The sequence below is a fragment of the Athene cunicularia genome (genome assembly GCF_003259725.1).
Source record: "Athene cunicularia isolate RWA chromosome 1 unlocalized genomic scaffold, athCun1 chr1_part2, whole genome shotgun sequence".
In the NCBI taxonomy this organism is placed as follows: Eukaryota; Metazoa; Chordata; class Aves; order Strigiformes; family Strigidae; genus Athene; species Athene cunicularia.
This window is the reverse complement of record NW_020799092.1, coordinates 30,260,400-30,277,145: the sequence shown is the minus strand read 5'-3', so window position 1 is coordinate 30,277,145 and position 16,746 is coordinate 30,260,400. Positions and strand designations below refer to the sequence as shown.

The 16,746-nt window shown below is 40.7% G+C and overlaps 1 long non-coding RNA gene across 2 annotated transcripts in view; it reads right to left on the bottom strand.

The window, feature by feature from the left end:
• The window catches only part of LOC113490400, a 34,111-nt gene extending 22,281 nt beyond the window's left edge, over positions 1–11,830 (bottom strand). For both annotated transcript variants that reach the window (XR_003400225.1, XR_003400227.1), the window contains exons 1-2: positions 11,821–11,830; positions 443–453 (exon numbers count right to left, since the gene is read on the bottom strand). This is a non-coding gene — a long non-coding RNA (uncharacterized LOC113490400). The remainder of the gene's footprint in view (positions 1–442; positions 454–11,820) is intronic.
• Between the last annotated feature and the right edge of the window lie 4,916 nt (positions 11,831–16,746).

Here is a 16,746-nt window from a genome sequence, read left to right as displayed (position 1 = left end):
ACTGCCCTCATCTTTACGAATAAACCTGTTATGTTACTCTGTTGCTTATGTACAAACTTTCCTGACTGACAGCAAATCTGTAGGTTATCCAGAAATAATACAAGTCATTCTCTTAGAGCACGGAATTGCAAACCTCTGTTTTAAGTATTGGCCAAGCTTTTTCTGCACACACACACACACACACACACACACACACACACACACACACACACGTATTATTTTCTTACTTTAATAAATAATCTAGGCTCTTGGCAAATATGTTGCTTTTATTATGCCAAGCAAAGAGATCAGCCCATATTATTCTTCCACTTTCCAATATCTTCATCTCACAAACAATACAAGAATCAGGAACAAAGACTGGTGCATCCACAACAGAGACAAGACATGGTTGACATGTTAAGATGTCTGACAAAAGGGGGACTTGACACTGTGCTCAATACACACTTGGATTTGCTACTTTTGAGGTGCTAACTAAATGCCATAGAATTCTGTTTAATCAGCCATACCTCCTGTTATCAGTGTTAATGCTCAGCACTTCAGCAATTATCTCTTGTTTATCCCTGGCCCCCTGGAAAGTTATGGGACTGCTGCTTTCCACATGCAGGTTGTGGGGGAATGGGTTTTTGTGCAACACCTCTGATGGAGGCTGACCTGAGAGCAGAGCAAACAGGGGCCAGGGTTAGAAATTTTTTCTCCCACAAGATTTGTCTGAAATGGCTCTGCTAAAGACACATCTTCTTGCTGGCTGCAGATGGACTAAATTAAGAGATAACATCAGTGATTGAGAGCTATGGGATTTATTCAAATTGAATTTAGGAAACTGAAGGGTTTTTTTACAGTGTTGTTCTCCTTTCATATCACCAAACAAAGGTGGTTTTTTTTCCACTGTATTTAAATGTATTAATCCATACTATTATTTGAACTACTACTAAAATGAGGAGATCCTTAAGGCACAGACCAGACTTTATTTTAATGTTGCCCAGCTTGATATCTTGGCTAATGAACCAGGCTCCAAGATATTTTCACAATACAAGCACATAAATCAGAGTACTTTCTCCTTTTTTCTTCCTTTTTGCAATCAGCCAAAATCATCCTTCCACTAAGTAACATAGAAACACAGAAGACAGGACAACTGGTGGCCCAAAGGACAAGCAATTTAAAGTTATGGTGGACTTAGTGCTCAGCTAGTTCTCACTGATGCTGTGAATGTACGCATGCTTCCCTTAAGGGATATGCCCACATTTTACACACATTGTATATTTATAGATTCACATATGTGCACAAGAATAAATCTTACAGATGAAAGGCAGCCACTTGTTGGGTGTAGTGCCGAAGCTGATAATTGCCACAGATCTTTTGCTTCTCCTCTGAACAAGCAGGAATGCCCAGGGTGCATGTGTAGGGACACAGCTAATGCTTCACACAGTCAGTGACAAGGGTGTCCCTCTCATCGATGGGATTATGAGGCAAAACTCCAAACCAAGTACAAAAAATGTGTCTGAGCCAAAATACACCATGACCAATGCAACTTCCATTGAACTCTGTGGACCTTGGATTAAATCCTAGCACTATTGTGTTTTTCATTGCTCATGCTGATTTTTTTCTACCATAGTTCCTTCAATACTTAAAAATGCTAATTCAGTGAAATCTGCAGTTTATATGCCCAGCTCAAGTACATCTTTCGAAACACAGGACTTCTTCATAAACCCCTTCTACTATATCCTGAGATGAGGCAGAAGAGACGATCTAATGATATGGAGGTTAGGATGTGGCATTCCTACCTCCCTAAGAACAACTGCATGAAAGCCTGAAGAAACTTTTCTAGAAAGATGTGGGATGTGTTACAGGATACAGGTCTCTTCTTAGGCTTAAAGAAACTCACAGCACTTTAAAAATATTGCCAATAAGTTCATCCCACTTTCATAGCATCACTGGGACCTACTCAACTGAATATGAGTCACTTTTATTTCCAGAAGTGCTTCACAGTATAGCAGCATGAGTAGGCTTAGAAAACTATAAGTCACAGCTGGCACAACTCATAACAGGTCGGTGAAATGGCATGAGATTGTCAAGAAACATTTCCAGAAAACAATTATTATCAAACAGCTATTCACATTTGTTATCAGAGTTATTATATCAGAGAAAAATACTAGTTTAATGGCTAGTTTAAGGGGGGAGGGGTGGGGGGTTTAACTAAAGAATGGTTAAAAGGGCACATAACCGGACACTGACATATGCTATGCTGGACCCACACAGTGCCCAGGCTTTGTTCCTCTGATCAGAATATTTTACAAGAAACAATATGTAGTACCTGGACTATCAGCTGTGGTCTACCCATGTTGGCATCCCCCAATCAACCCATATTAACTACCACAATAGGTATGTTAAATAACAAACATATACAAGGTCACTATCTGGATGCATTTTTATAAGCCTGCCTTGTGTTATCCTTCAGCCTGTCATGACTATTCTAAAAAACATCAGTACATGAATCCATACTACCAAATCAAAACCTAACAGTCAACTACAAATACCTGTCCTGGGAGCCTGACAAACCTGTATTTTGTTGCTGAAATTGCTATTTAGCAGTACTCACTATTTCAAAAGATAACTTGCCCCTTCCTCCTGCTATCATGAAGTGGTATCCTGGATACCTCAGCCACTTTCCTGCCACTCACAACAGGAAAACCCTGAAAAACAGTGGAAGTACATCCTGGCAAGCATCAGCAAGGATGGTAACTACTGTGTATTCCTACACAACCCTTTTACTTATAGATACTTGCATCAACAGATGTGTAAATTAATTATTGCATGAGGAGGCCAGCATTTCAAAATCAGACCATCTGGCCCATGCAAACTTATTTATCTTAGCCCTACACATGCCATTAACTATTAATACCCAAGCATACATCATGGGAAAAGTCTAATAAAATAAAATGAATTGTTAAATCCACTAAATTAGGACATCCATCACCCCACGCTAATCCAATTATACTCAGCTCTGTTAATTATGCACTTTTTACAGTTCTTGGTCTAAAATAGGATTTTTTTTTTTTTCCTAGTAAATGAAAACATCAGTCCAGTTGAAACAACAACAAAAAATTGGGAATTTTTTTCCAGCAGCTTGACTGAGCTGGCCTGATTGATGGCTCTGATAAAGTGGTCCATGAAACAAGCAGTATATGTTAAGATGTTAGCCCCTGTTGGTTTCATCCGAGTAATTTTTTTTTCCTTTGTTTTTTTTTTAATAGTCTCTTATCTTTTTTATCTTTTTTTTTTTTCCTACGTGAATAGGATTTGTGTGTGTGTGTGTGTGTGTGTGTGTGTATGTACGTACATATATATAAACCCCCTCATATACGTGATTATCCACACACATTTCTAATAATTACTGTTCTTTAAAGTGACATGCAAATAAATGGAAACTGCTGTTGACTTCTAAGCACAGTAAAATAAGCAAACAGAAAATTACCACACAGGCTGTAAATGTTGCCTGAACAATAAGAGCAAATAAAAGTGTCAATAAATATAATCGTTATTTTTAATCACATAATGGCCACAACCAGAAGTTTTAATGTATCTATTTGAATTTGTTTATCCAATTGTTCTCAACTCAATCAGATATCAGAATATGAATACTTGTAAACTCTATGCTATGAGAGTTTGATTTGCAAAACTAGGATAGTTCCATTGGTGTTGTGGTTGCTTAAGCTGTTGCTGGGTGAGTTTTGTGCTTTGACTGAAGAATGTCAAAATGTTTGGAAAGGGAGAAAGGTAGTGGTCAGAAACTTATAAACAAATTCAGAATTCATTTTTGACAAATGCTACTTGTAAATTTGCTTTATGTGATCCCCCACACTGGCTGAATTTGATTGCTGAACTAAACATTAAAGGGTCAGAGGAGGATGAAAGCATAAAACTGTTAGCAGCATTTGCTGCTGGGAATCTAAGTTCAGCATCACTGCAGTCTGGATCAGTCTTTAGAAAATGCATGGAGGTCCCTCCATTGACTTCAGTACATTTGATGTCAGATCTTTCTGGAATACAGACGTTGTTAGAGATTAGTGAATTAGATACAAATAATCTTTCTTCAGGCAACTCCACTAATCTGCTCTTTACCACAGTCTGCTATTGTAGTAAAGGCTGAGCTAGTTTTGCTTATCTGTATCAGCAGATTGTCCCTTTCCTCTTATGGAAAGGCTGGCTGACAAAGATCAGTGTTAAATAAAAAACAGTTAAACCCAATTATGTATTCAAGAAGATAACTGGAACAGCACAATGGAAGCTGAAGAAATACTCCCCAAAAATCAAGATTCCATAGAAGGTAATCCAGAAAGTCTGAACAGTCTGGTAAAACCAAACAGGATACATGCATCGGCATTTGCAGACTCAAGAGTTCTAGTGGCATTTGCGTTTCTGATGACTATGCATGAAAATTGGAACACCAGTCTCACAAATTAAACTGTTATTTAAAAAAAAATATTAAAAATAACTATATTACATGTAGGATAGATAAAATAAATGTTGTGCCAATTCACTTTGGTCTCCAATGCAATAGTTTTAACAGAATCTTAGGGCATATCCATCTAAGGCTTTTGAAAAAGCAAAGATATGCTGAATTCCTGCTGTGTGCTTCTTATACAGCCTTTGGTGTGAAAGCATGTTGGTCTATAACTCGTCTAGCCAAGGTGCTAGCACAGTACAAGTTATTATGTTTACTACAGTTAATTTTATTTCAGTAATATAATACAAACAACAATGATAAATAGAAAGGACTTCTCCCAGCTTTTAAGTGCCTGTGAAGATAAACAACACACACAGCAGCTTCCTATAGAAGTTCAGCTGCAGCCTCCTCCCACAGATTCCTGCATGAGCTCCTAATGCTGCAATCTGCATTGGAAGGGGATTTTTCTGCAAGTGTCTGTGTTAATAGATAACAATATAATCAACATGGCTCTTCTCCTTTAGATAGTTCATATGCAACAGTAGCATACCCTGCTGCCTAAAAGAAAAGGCAGTAGAGCACAATTCTCAGACGAAAATGTCTTTTTACTTTTCTGTAAATTAAATTGACTGTGTTATTTCTTATATTCTCTCACATGGGATATAGTAGATGGGATCCCTAAATTTTTATCACAGAGCAAGTGCTAGGAATAAGAAGGAAAAAGTGCTATCTTAATGAAAGTATGTTGTTAGAGGACATCAAGCTCTTTATCTAGACATTATCAGTTAAAGTGATCTCGAGTCAGCTCAAAAGCCAGAACAGAAGGTAATTTGGTGACTCATTTTTATGCTACAGATGCCAACATCAAAAGCTTCTTCAGGTCCACAAATAACTAAACTGAGTCCTTCTCCCAGCACAGAGGGTAAAGTATTTACACAAACTGATAAACTCTTGGGAGTATTCTTTGCAAACCAAAGCTGAGACCTATTTGCATCACAAAGTGGAGTAGGTTTGCTTCACAGGACCAGATATACAGCTGCTCTAAGTACGCAAAAATCAACCCTGAAGACCCAAGCTCACCTCCTGTTCCCAGAGACAAAGAGAACTGGAGAATTTAGAGAAGCACACTGACAAATGCAGTATTTTACTCCTAATACACACAGAAGCACACATGCTACAGCCACAACCCATGTGTACATCAAGTAAAACAAAACCACTGATTCTAGGCTCTTTCCCTTTCCTGTTTTAACAGCATTTAGGAAGCTTTCAGGAAGACCAAATACAGAGACCTGTCTATGTACGGGGCTGAGATGTTGGGAAACATGCTGGTTATGTTACTAAAACTCCTGTTTACACATTCAAGACTTTGGTGTGGTTCAGCAAGCATTTACACTCTTTGAAGTATGTTCCTAAGAGCACCACTCAGATATAACATGGTCATGCCTGGACAAGAAAAGACTTTACTTCCTTCTCAAGAAACTCCGTTACAGAAGGCTGTAGATGCCTGGTGTCATCCTGCAGAGTGCCACTTACTGTTGTTATAATCAGACAAAGCCAATTTTTATAGAAATATATATTTTTCTTTGGGTTCAATCAATTTAGGGTGGCAATAGGCAAAGCAGCACTGGGTGCATGGAGAGCCGCAGCTCTGCCACACACACCCCGAGTTCCAAAAAGCAGCGTTTTTTATACTCTTGTGCCATCATCTTTAACCAATCTCCTCCCGTCAGATAACTGTCCTGCTTTTACTCCATTGGGTCCTTTGAGATGCTTCGGTCTTTGTCCTCCTCCTGTGGGGTCTTTTGGAAGTCTTGAAGCCTTGGTCTCTTGGTGCGCTTTTCTCCTATTGGATCTTTTAAAAGCCTCATGATTCAGTTTTTTTGGCAGGCTTTTCTTCAAATAGCAGTTACAGGTTATCTCTAGGTGGGGGGGCGGGGGGTCTGAGAAGAGGCTACATATTAGCTCTAGGTGACGGGGTTTCCAAGAAGTGGTTTACCTATCAGCTCTAGGTGATGGGGTTTCCGAGAAGCGGTTTACCTATCAGCTTTAGGTGATGAGGTTTCCGAGAAGTAGTTACATTTTTCCAACCGAATGGCATACTTTATATTTTATCCATATATATTCAAACATTCATTGTAATATAGGTTATAGTAACTGCAAATAATTTCAAAACCCACACAGGGTACCATATTCTATTTTTACAATACTTTAGACAGCAGGATAGTGTGGTTTAACATTTAAAGATCATTCAAATCTATCATACCTGCCTTGCTTAACTTAGCAAATTAGTTACAATAGTTTATTACACTGTTTACCACAGCTGCTAGCAAAACTATCTCCCAATGCTCACTGCGGACTCAACCAGGTCTTTTAAAAGCTCAAGCTGGAATGATGCATTTTCTGGAACATATTGAATCAGATTTCTAAGAAAAAGCTGGCAGACTTCAGATCACATGCAGACTTCACAGACTCGTTCCACAGACCCCAGTTAACCTGCCTGCCTTTGTATCCATACTCATCCTGAGGATATTGTTCTAGATCCAGCTTTTCATTGACCTCTACCCAAAAGCACCATGAGGTGAAAGAAGATTATTCACACCTCGACCTGCGGCAGAGTGGTGGTGGGATGTGTAGGAGGAAGGCTGAAGACCAGATTGCACATCGTACAAAAACTGGCTGGATAGACAGGCCCAAAGGGTTGTGGTGAATGGAGTTAAATACAGTTGGTGGCTGGTCATGAGTGGTGTCCCCCAGGGCTCGGTTTTGGGGCCACTCCTGTTTAACATCTTTATTGATGATCTGGACAAGGGAATCGAGTGCACCCTCAGTCAGTTTGCAGATGACCCCAAGTTGGGTGGGAGTGTTGATCTGCTCGAGGGTAGGGAGGCTCTGCAGAGAGACCTGGGCAGGCTGGAGCCATGGGCTGAGGCCAACTGGAGGAGTTTCAATAAGGCCAAATGCCGGGGGCTGCCCTTGGGCCACAAAAACCCCCAGCAGCGCTACAGGCTTGGGGAGGAGTGGCTGGAGAGCTGCCAGTCAGAGAGGGACCTGGGGGTGTTGACTGACAGCCAGTTGAACAGGAGCCAGCAGTGTGCCCAGGTGGCCAAGAAGGCCAATGGTATCCTGGCTTGTATCAGAAATAGCGTGGCCAGCAGGGACAGGGATCTTACCCCTGTACTGGTCACTGGTGAGATTGCACCTCGAATACTGTGTTCAGTTTTGGGCCCCTCATTCCAAAAAAAGACATGGAATTACTTGAATGTGTCCAGAGAAGGGCAATGAAGTGCTAAGGCTTGGACAAGCCAGAGTTGTGACCTATAGATGAATCCTCTATATTTTATAACTGAAAACCATTGTGCTAGTAGGTAACATACTAAGTTATAACAACCCACCTATGCTGATGTAAAAAGTGCTAAAGCATTGAAATACTGAAGTCTGAACAACAGGCCCCAAGCTGAAGCTGCTAACTTGGTATGAAATCATTAACAAAGTATGTAAACTCGCTAGTGAAAGATGCAGCTTAGACAAAATATAATCAGTAGCGATGAGAGAATGTATCCAACTTCCCTTGTTTAGCCTTGTTCAAGGCTGAGAACCCAAGTATCTGGCCTTGTTAGAAACTCACCAGGCTTTGGGTGGAATCCAACAGGAGAATGAAACCAGAAATTTTCTGCTCAAAACAAAGGTGCCAGCTATTCTGGCGTCAATCTCTGGTATATAAGGCTGGGCCCGCTCACAGCTACTTTGGATGCCTCACCTATGGGTGGACTCACTGCGTAGGATTTCCCACTTTCTGGGACAGGCTCTCCAAATCCTTGATGTGACTGGGGCTCCCCAACGTCTGCAGATCTGGATAATGATAATATAAATCGTGTAGTAATGATTTGGTGCATTACCCTTTATTCTTTTGTTTGTTGCTTTAAGTGCACTATTCTGCTTTTTCTTACTGCATGTTTTCTGTATTACACTGGTACATTACTTGGTTATCACCAGTAAAATATGCCTACTCCTTTCACTCTGGTGTCCAAGTTTATTTGCTATCCTTAATCAGCAAAACAGGCAACGAAGCTGGTGAAGGGTCTGGAGCAAAGGTCCTGTGAGGAGCAGATGAGGGAACTGGGGTTGTTTAATCTGGAGAAGTCTGACAGGAGACCTCATCGCCCCCTACAGTTACCTAAAATGAGGATGCAGAGAGATGGGGATGAGTCTTTTTAGTAACAAGGGATAGGACAAGAGGTAATGGCCTCAAGTTGCACCAGGGAAGGTTTAGACTGGATATTAGGAAGTATTTCTTTACAGAATGGGTTATTACGCATTGGAATGGGCTGCCCAGGGCTGTGGTGGAGTCCCCATCCATGGAGGTGTTTAAGACTCGGGTTGACATAGCACTTAGGGACATAGTGTAGTTGGGAATGGTCAGTGTTAGATCAATGTTTGGACTATGTGATCTTCAAGGTCTTTTCCAACCTAGACGATTCTGTGATTCTGTGATATATCACAACCAAAGCAATTCATTAACAAATAAAATGGTTTCTAGAATAGCACTTTAGAAGCACCAGTAGGAACTCCCATAAATAACAATGTGGGGGTGGTTTTTTAAACACAAATGCACATAAAATCTTTCCATAGGGTAAAGGGAAAGCAAGCAAATCAGCCCAATCACAGAGTTGGTAGTCAAAATGCACCTACTTGTTATTCCACAGGGAAACACATATAGTTGAGTGGAGGCAGCATAAATTTATCTATTCCACCTGAGGAGGCATTTTGCATTCCAGCCAGCCACTGAATCAGAGGTGACTGAGCTGTGCAGGACACACCACCACTGTCAGGTATTTCAGAGGAGTCTGTAGGTGACAGCATCAGCCTTGAGGCTGAGAGCAGAAACTGCGTCCTGGCTGACCACAGAAGTAGGCCAGGATGAACAGGCTCTGCCATTTCTTACATTTGGAGCATTTGGTGTAGGAACCTTTAATGTTGTTAGCATAGTTCCTTGAGATACAGTAGGTATTTCTTAAAATTGCCAACAGAAATTAAAAATACAGAACTGAGACCATCTTGTCTAAAATGCTTTCAAAGCTTCAAGCAGTATGATAATAGTATTAACATTTATTGAGTACTGATCTAGTGTACAGCACACTGCGATAAGCGAAACTAGGCAAAGAAATATTTGCTGGTGGTAGGGTATGGTTTGGTAGGGAATGTTCACTCTGTAATGCCTGGGCATGTGTATGTGCCTCAGCACACAGCCAACCATTAGGCTTAATAGAGATCTTTTCCTATACTTCACCTGCCTACTGCATCATTTCACAGCAAGTAAATTCATGGTCTCATGAGAGGAGACAAATCATAAAATAATTATATGTAAGGAAAAGGCTTTAAATAATCATTGCACGATCCATTAATTAGAGAGTTCATCTCAACATAAACATGAAAGCAGCTAAATTAACCATAAATCTGCCATTGCCTACATTTTTGATGCTTAACACTGATACTCATTTAGCTGAATCTAGATGTAGCACACAGCATTTTGGTTCCTAAATAACAGAAGTAAGATTACATGCAGTGCAGGAGGACCACTTTTCTTGAACAAATAAAAGGTGTAGTTTGAGCATATATTTTGGGAAAGAAATAACTGTGCCATCTGACTGTTAAACATCTCACTAGAGAAGTCAAGTCAAGAACGAATACTGAATTCATTTACCATGACACTTAGTGCAAGGCTCGGCTAGGGATCCAGTCAAGGATCCAAAAGGCCTGTCTGTAGTCATATTTCAACAGCTCAGTTAACTCCTGATATTCTAAATAGCTTTCTCAAGAGATTAATCATGCTCAGTTTTCAGTAAAATGTGTAAGATTAAAGACACTGACATATTCCAAGATCAGGCCCAGTAGAACTGATATTACTCAAAGAGAGAACTTATTTTAATGTAAGCATAGGCAAAGAGATGTGGGTGATTACTGTGTTTATGTGAAGAGGATAAAAGGAAAATTTCCTGCCAGTAGGAACTACTTAACTAGCTTAACTAGTGCGTGGCATACTCAGAGGGACTAGCATGAACAGAGAAAATCAGAAACTGCTTATAATGGATGCTTTGCATGCATAGTCATACCTCTGGTACATGAGCATATATCTACACATACTAAAGATGCAAACAGGATGTGGTAGGGGTGTCAAAAGCTGAGGGAGGTTGTTAAAAGTAACTGTGGCAGACACTTCTGGCACGTGATATTTCTTGTTCCTGCTAAATCAAAATTCTCAAAGGAAAAGCGGTGAAACCTGGATGATAAGTATCAATAGCTAATGGGGATATTCTCATGGACTCATTTATAGTGGAAACCTTAGTTGCAGAAAAACATTGAATTTTAAGTCAGGCCATAGTGCCTACTTCACAGAGTTTTGTTTATTTTTCACGAGATGCAGAATGAAATAAAATTAGGTCACAGGAGACTTCATATTCCAAGCAAATGCACTTATTAGTGGAACTAAGTTTTATAACTGTTTTAAAAATAAAACACACCACCAGCATGCCTCTGAACTGCAGGACATCTACCAGATTTCCATGAGGGAGGAGAGTTCCTATACCCTCTGGCTGTGATCCAGATAACAGAAACTGTTTCCAGATAACAGAAACTGTTGAACATTCAGCTCTGGGGTGTGCTGGCCCAGGTTAAAGGCAGCAACATGCTCTGGGATGTTCAAGGTCTGATATTGGACACAGAGGAGGAATTCAATGCCAGAACAGGCTGCTCTTAGCCTAATGCCTTACACACATTACAGTCAGTTCTTACTGAGAAGCAACCTGGGGGGGGCAAAACTGTGTGAGCTGTGTGATGCCCAGGGCCAGAAAAGTGCTGATGTACGCAGTAGGAGGACACAAGAACACCACTCGTGTACAGAAGCCATTAGCAAGTTTTTCTCCTAAAGCACAAAGACTGCACCCTTTTACTCTCTCTGAAGCACGAACTCAAATGTGTTAGTGAGGGTGAGCACCCACTTCCACCAGGCTGTTGGTGGGGAGGCAGGCAGCCAGCTACGCTCCCTGAAGGGCTACCCTGAGACCCTTCACCAGGGTTGGGCATCACTTTGCTCAGTGATCCAGGCTCTGTCCTCTCCTGCACAGGCACCAACACAGCCGAGCCTTGATCAGACATCAGGTAGCTGAATGTGGGAACAGGCAGGTAGAATGCTACCTGGGCATACTGTTGCCCTAAGAACCCAATGGTGTCTGTGATTTGCAGAAAAAAAAGACTCTACAACTCGAATAAAGTTATAAAACAGGTATGTTTACTCCGGCACCAGGGTGCAAGGGGATTTCTCCACAAAGCTTGCACACCCACCAGACATTTTACCAAAAATTTATGGAGAGTGAATATACTTATTCATTGGTTTACATAACACAAACATCCATATGCATGGGTAAGGCTGGGTTAGTTAGAAAGGCTGATGTCAACAGTTTATATTCTCTTTGCACCTGCCCATTGCCTCCTGGTGGGTGTCTTCAGGGATCTTTGGGAGGAAGGCTCGTAGTCTTTCTCACCCTGTTTTTACCCCGGAGCATGCGCAGGTTCCCTTGGCCAATTTCTTGAATAACAAGAGTGTTTTTCAGACGGTTTACTCATTCTGTCTTATCTAAGAGAACCAACAGAACTTCTACCATCGGTATATGGCTATCTTTACTCATTACCAAGACTCCAACTAGTTAGAGCACACCTGTTCCCCAAGGACAAAAGCATAATATTTTGCTGAACATTATAGTTCTTGGTAGATTTTCACAGTGATCTGCTTTGTTTTATGAACACAGTAGTCCTTGGTAAAATTCCACAGAACAGTCTGGGCAAGCAGGATTCTTAGCAATATTAAAAATTACTATAAGTAATACTATAACTTGCTATAAGTAAGTAAATAAGTTGCTAAGCAGTTTTCTATAAGTAAGTAAGTAAGTCTCAAAACAAGTAATCATTCTCTATATCATCTGTAAGGAGGGGTGGGCTCGCTGAAAGCTCATTCCTTCACTCACAGGTCTTCAGGAGCAACACAGGGCTGCAGGAGCCATGTGCCTGATGGCATGGCCCCTCTGAGGCTCAGCTGGGCAGCAGGGGTCTGGCACTGACATTATCCAGTGCTTTCTCTGGAAATCCAGGTCTGTCTTTGCAGAAACAGTCTCTTGTTTGCTTCAGTGAAAAAGACAGCTTATGTTTTTTATCCACCTTTGTTTATTTACAAAGGAGATCCTGACCATCAGCTCCTCTTCATAATGGAAAAAAACAAAAAGACTTAGAATAACAGGACAACAGGCTTTTGACAAAAAGGGATAATGGTACTTGTTGACAACAGAAATGATTAAGCTGCACTTTAAAGGGTAGCTGATGTGACAAGAGACAGCCCAGAGCATGAGAGTTTTATGGTTCTGAGTGTAGAGACTTACAAAGAAAAATCAAAAATCAAAGGGTCTTTCCTTTGGTTATCATTATCAGACATTATCAGACAGAGTAAACATATTAGTGCTTCTAATTATAATTGCAAATAAAACAAACATCTCTGGGGAAAGTCCATTACTGTCACTGTCATTTCTATTAGCACAGAAAAAGATCAATTTTGGGACCAAAGAGGGGAGGGGTAATTGAAGTGTTAAGGCTTGGACAACTGGACCAAGCCAGAGTAGATTAATCTATAGATGAATCCTGTATCTTTTATAACTGATAACCATTGTGCTAATAGGTATTATACTAAGGTGTAACAAACCACCTATTCTGATGTGTATTGAAGCCTGAACAACAGGCCCTGAGCCCAAGCTGCTAACTCAGGATGTAATCATTAGTGAAATATGTATGGAAGAGGTAGCTATCTTGAATGTATATTTATCTTTCTTTGTGTGTGGATTCAGCAAAACAGTAATACAGCTTTTTCTCATTGGGCTGGACTCCACAGGAGGCTGCTGCCTGCCACCAACCTGTCAAGCAGGGATGCTCCTTGCCCAGCAATATGGCAGAAGACCCTGGAGCAGGGCTGGAAAACTGACATCACACCCACTTCCCAATCTTCGTTAAGATTTACTGCAATAGAAAATGGTAATGCACAGATCCTGCTCCTCACTATCCCCACATTTCCTTCAGGGAAGGAAAAAAGGATAGGACCTCTCAATATCAACTATCAGGATAATAGTTAACCCTTGCCTAGTTCCTCCTTCAAGGGCAGGGGAAATGAAGTGCAAACCCCACATACTTCTAAGTCAAAGTCTTTTTCTCAGGACTCGTTTGGGAGATAAAGCATAAGGAAGGTGCTTTAGGACACAGAGGATGAATGTGTAATCACCTTTGGCTTGAAACAAGTGAAATTAATGTAAGGGAAGAAGAGTCAAGATAGCAGCAGGAAACAAATAATGTAACAAGAGAAAGTTACAGCAAATTCATGTTTAAACTTCAGCAACATAGAGTCTAGAACCAGCATATTGTATTAAAAGGCTTCATATGCATGTAAGGGAGTATGCCTCTGCAGAGGGAATGAAAAACTAGAGAATCTGATGTGGTAGAGAATGAGGTGTAGAGAGATGCAGGGGTCTCTAGGGTCTGATGGAAGCTGCAAAGAGCAGCCTGGGATGCTTACGCATGTGCTGAACCAGTTCTGCTTTTAGACTGCACAGCCTGCCAGGCTTGGCTGTCTGGGAGCACTGAAGTTTTAAATAGAACATGACTTGCCAAAGGCAGATTATAGTTAAATACTCGTCTCTTCTTCCTCCCCTGTTCTTGCATAAAACCTTTCCCCTTGACTTGGAGGTGGGGGAAGACCTCTCAACTGGAGCAATCACACTGTAGAGTTCAAGATTTTACATGGAACAGACTTATTAAAAGGTGGAGATGTAGCACCCATACTCATTCTCCACTCTGAAACAACAGCTTGAGGCAGCTCAGGAAGGCAGAGAAAGGGCCATGCCTCAGAGTCATTTGGCAAACATTCACTTTGCTTTCGTCATAACAATACAGCGATAAGATGTTCTCCGAACACTAGATTTTTTTTACAGTCTCCTAAAATCTGCCTTCTTTCTAACTGATTCTGCACATATACAAATAGTCTATTGAAATTTGAGGGGAATGTAAAGCCGTATTTTTTACAGTACAATGTCCTTCTGTATGCATTTTCTGGGCAAGGATGATAAACTGTTTAAAAACAAGGTAATCATTGCTGCCAATTGAAAGTCCCCTCTAACAGCCTTAATACAAATCACTTTAACCTCTTCTCACCCCTGACCTCCTCTCAGTAAAGTAATGTAAGCCCTCCTTTTACAGCCCTTTGCAAACAATACATAGTAAGTGCTATAAAAAATAAGAATCATTATTATTTTGCTTCCTTGTTATTGTCCAGAATACAGGTATATATCTAAGGTTGTATAATGAACAAGTCATAGCTATTTGAAAAATGAGATATGACCATATAGATTTAAATCATAATGCCTGTGCAAAGACAAACCTGGTTTAAGATTACACAGACTTTTACTCTCAGCTCCAATTGCCCACTGAGGGGAAGAGGAACATGAACAACTGGCACAGCATTTCAAGGCCATTATGAAAGATAAACTAGGCAAGCTGTCCACCCCCAAACCCACCCTTCCCTCCAGTTTGACCCACTCCAAACCGTTTCTCAGGTTTGGTCTATCACTTATATTACTACAGACTGGATGAATAAAACTAGGGAGTCAAGTACTACCATTGACTTTGACAGAGGTACAAATGTCTATAAGGACTCTAGGATGGTAAGGAAAAGGTCCTCAACTAAAATTTAAATATAAATTTAGCATTACTAATGTCACAATATTATGCAGCTATATTATCCCTGAGGGAATGCAGAAATGCTATCATAATGCTATCAGTTTAGAATCTCTTTTTCAGTCTTAAATTTCAGAGGGCCTTTAAAGTTAGGTTTACAGTTCTACTCTATTTGTAGAAATCCACAATTTTACTAATCGTATACTTGAAAATAGTAGATAAGTTGTAACCCAAACCCACACAGCAAACACCTATGCAGGACTATGCCTTTGCAAATCCACGTCCTGTAGCATGGGAACTGACCCTTTTCTGAAGGACCTCCTGAAACTCCTGCCCATTCTGCCTTTGAAGAAGAGGACAAAGCCAGAAAAACATAAACCAGAGAAAAGCTAATTTGAAAATGCAGCTCCCTCATTTCTGTGACCTGCTGGGTTGTGTGCCTTTTGTAAATGGCTCTCAGACCTTCAAGTTGCCACCTTCAAAGGGTGTGCAGTCCTCCTAGCTGGGCAGCAGCCTTTCCAAACACAACCCTATTATTTCATGGGGTAAGTGTAATAGCTCATCTTATTTTCCAACAGGGATGAAAATTAACAGCTGCTGCTTAGGCACCACACTTACTAGACCTTACATAAGTGACAAAGACCGTCCTGGCTCTGCTGAAATGAAGCCAGGAGAAGTCATCTGGATAGCAGGAACTATCTATTATAAATAAATCTTATGCATGCACACAAAGAGAAGTTTTCACCCACACTACACACTTTTCTCCAAGCAAGGTGTCTGCTTTGTACTCCATGAACAGGAAAATCACATGTCCTGATCTGTAGATAAAAAATGCTCTGGAGTAAAAGGGATGGGATAATCGCTTACTCCAACTATCACAGTGAAAGCCTTGAAAATTAGCCCAATGACTAAATTCATCTGTATTTCTGAGAGGTCTAATGCCCATGCATTTAGACAGAAACAGAATAGCGTTTTGTAAAGCACCTTTTACACTATCTGTGCTTAATTTTAAAGGGCTCATTCACACCAAATTACTTCACCACCAGTCTGAAAATTGTTGCACATCATTTTTGTGCTAGTTTGAAAACAAACTAGTGGGAGACACCAAGTCAAAATAACAATTTAATAAGGAAAGAAAAAAAAAAAATATAAAGGCAGATAACACTGGGTTAAACTAACAGAGTCAGGATACAACCTGACACCCTGTTAATCAGGGTGGTGGTAGCAGTCTGGTAGAAGCAGTGATCCCGTAGAGGAAAAAAAAAGAAGATCTGCTCTTCGTCAGAAAAGTCCAGTGGTGGCTAAGCAGCTCCTGTCCTCTGGAAATCCAGTGGAAAAGAGAGGCCTCTGGTATTCAGAATCTCAGGTTATATCCAGGATGGAATGCTGGGTTTTTCCCTCTGGGTGGAGCATCTCACAATGGGATAATGAGTCATGCTGCATGGCATTGATGGGCCATTAACAGAAAGATAGTCGGGGGGAGGGTGGGGGGGGGGAAACAAGGAAACACTGCCCCACCTGATTTCAGCAGCTCATGAGGA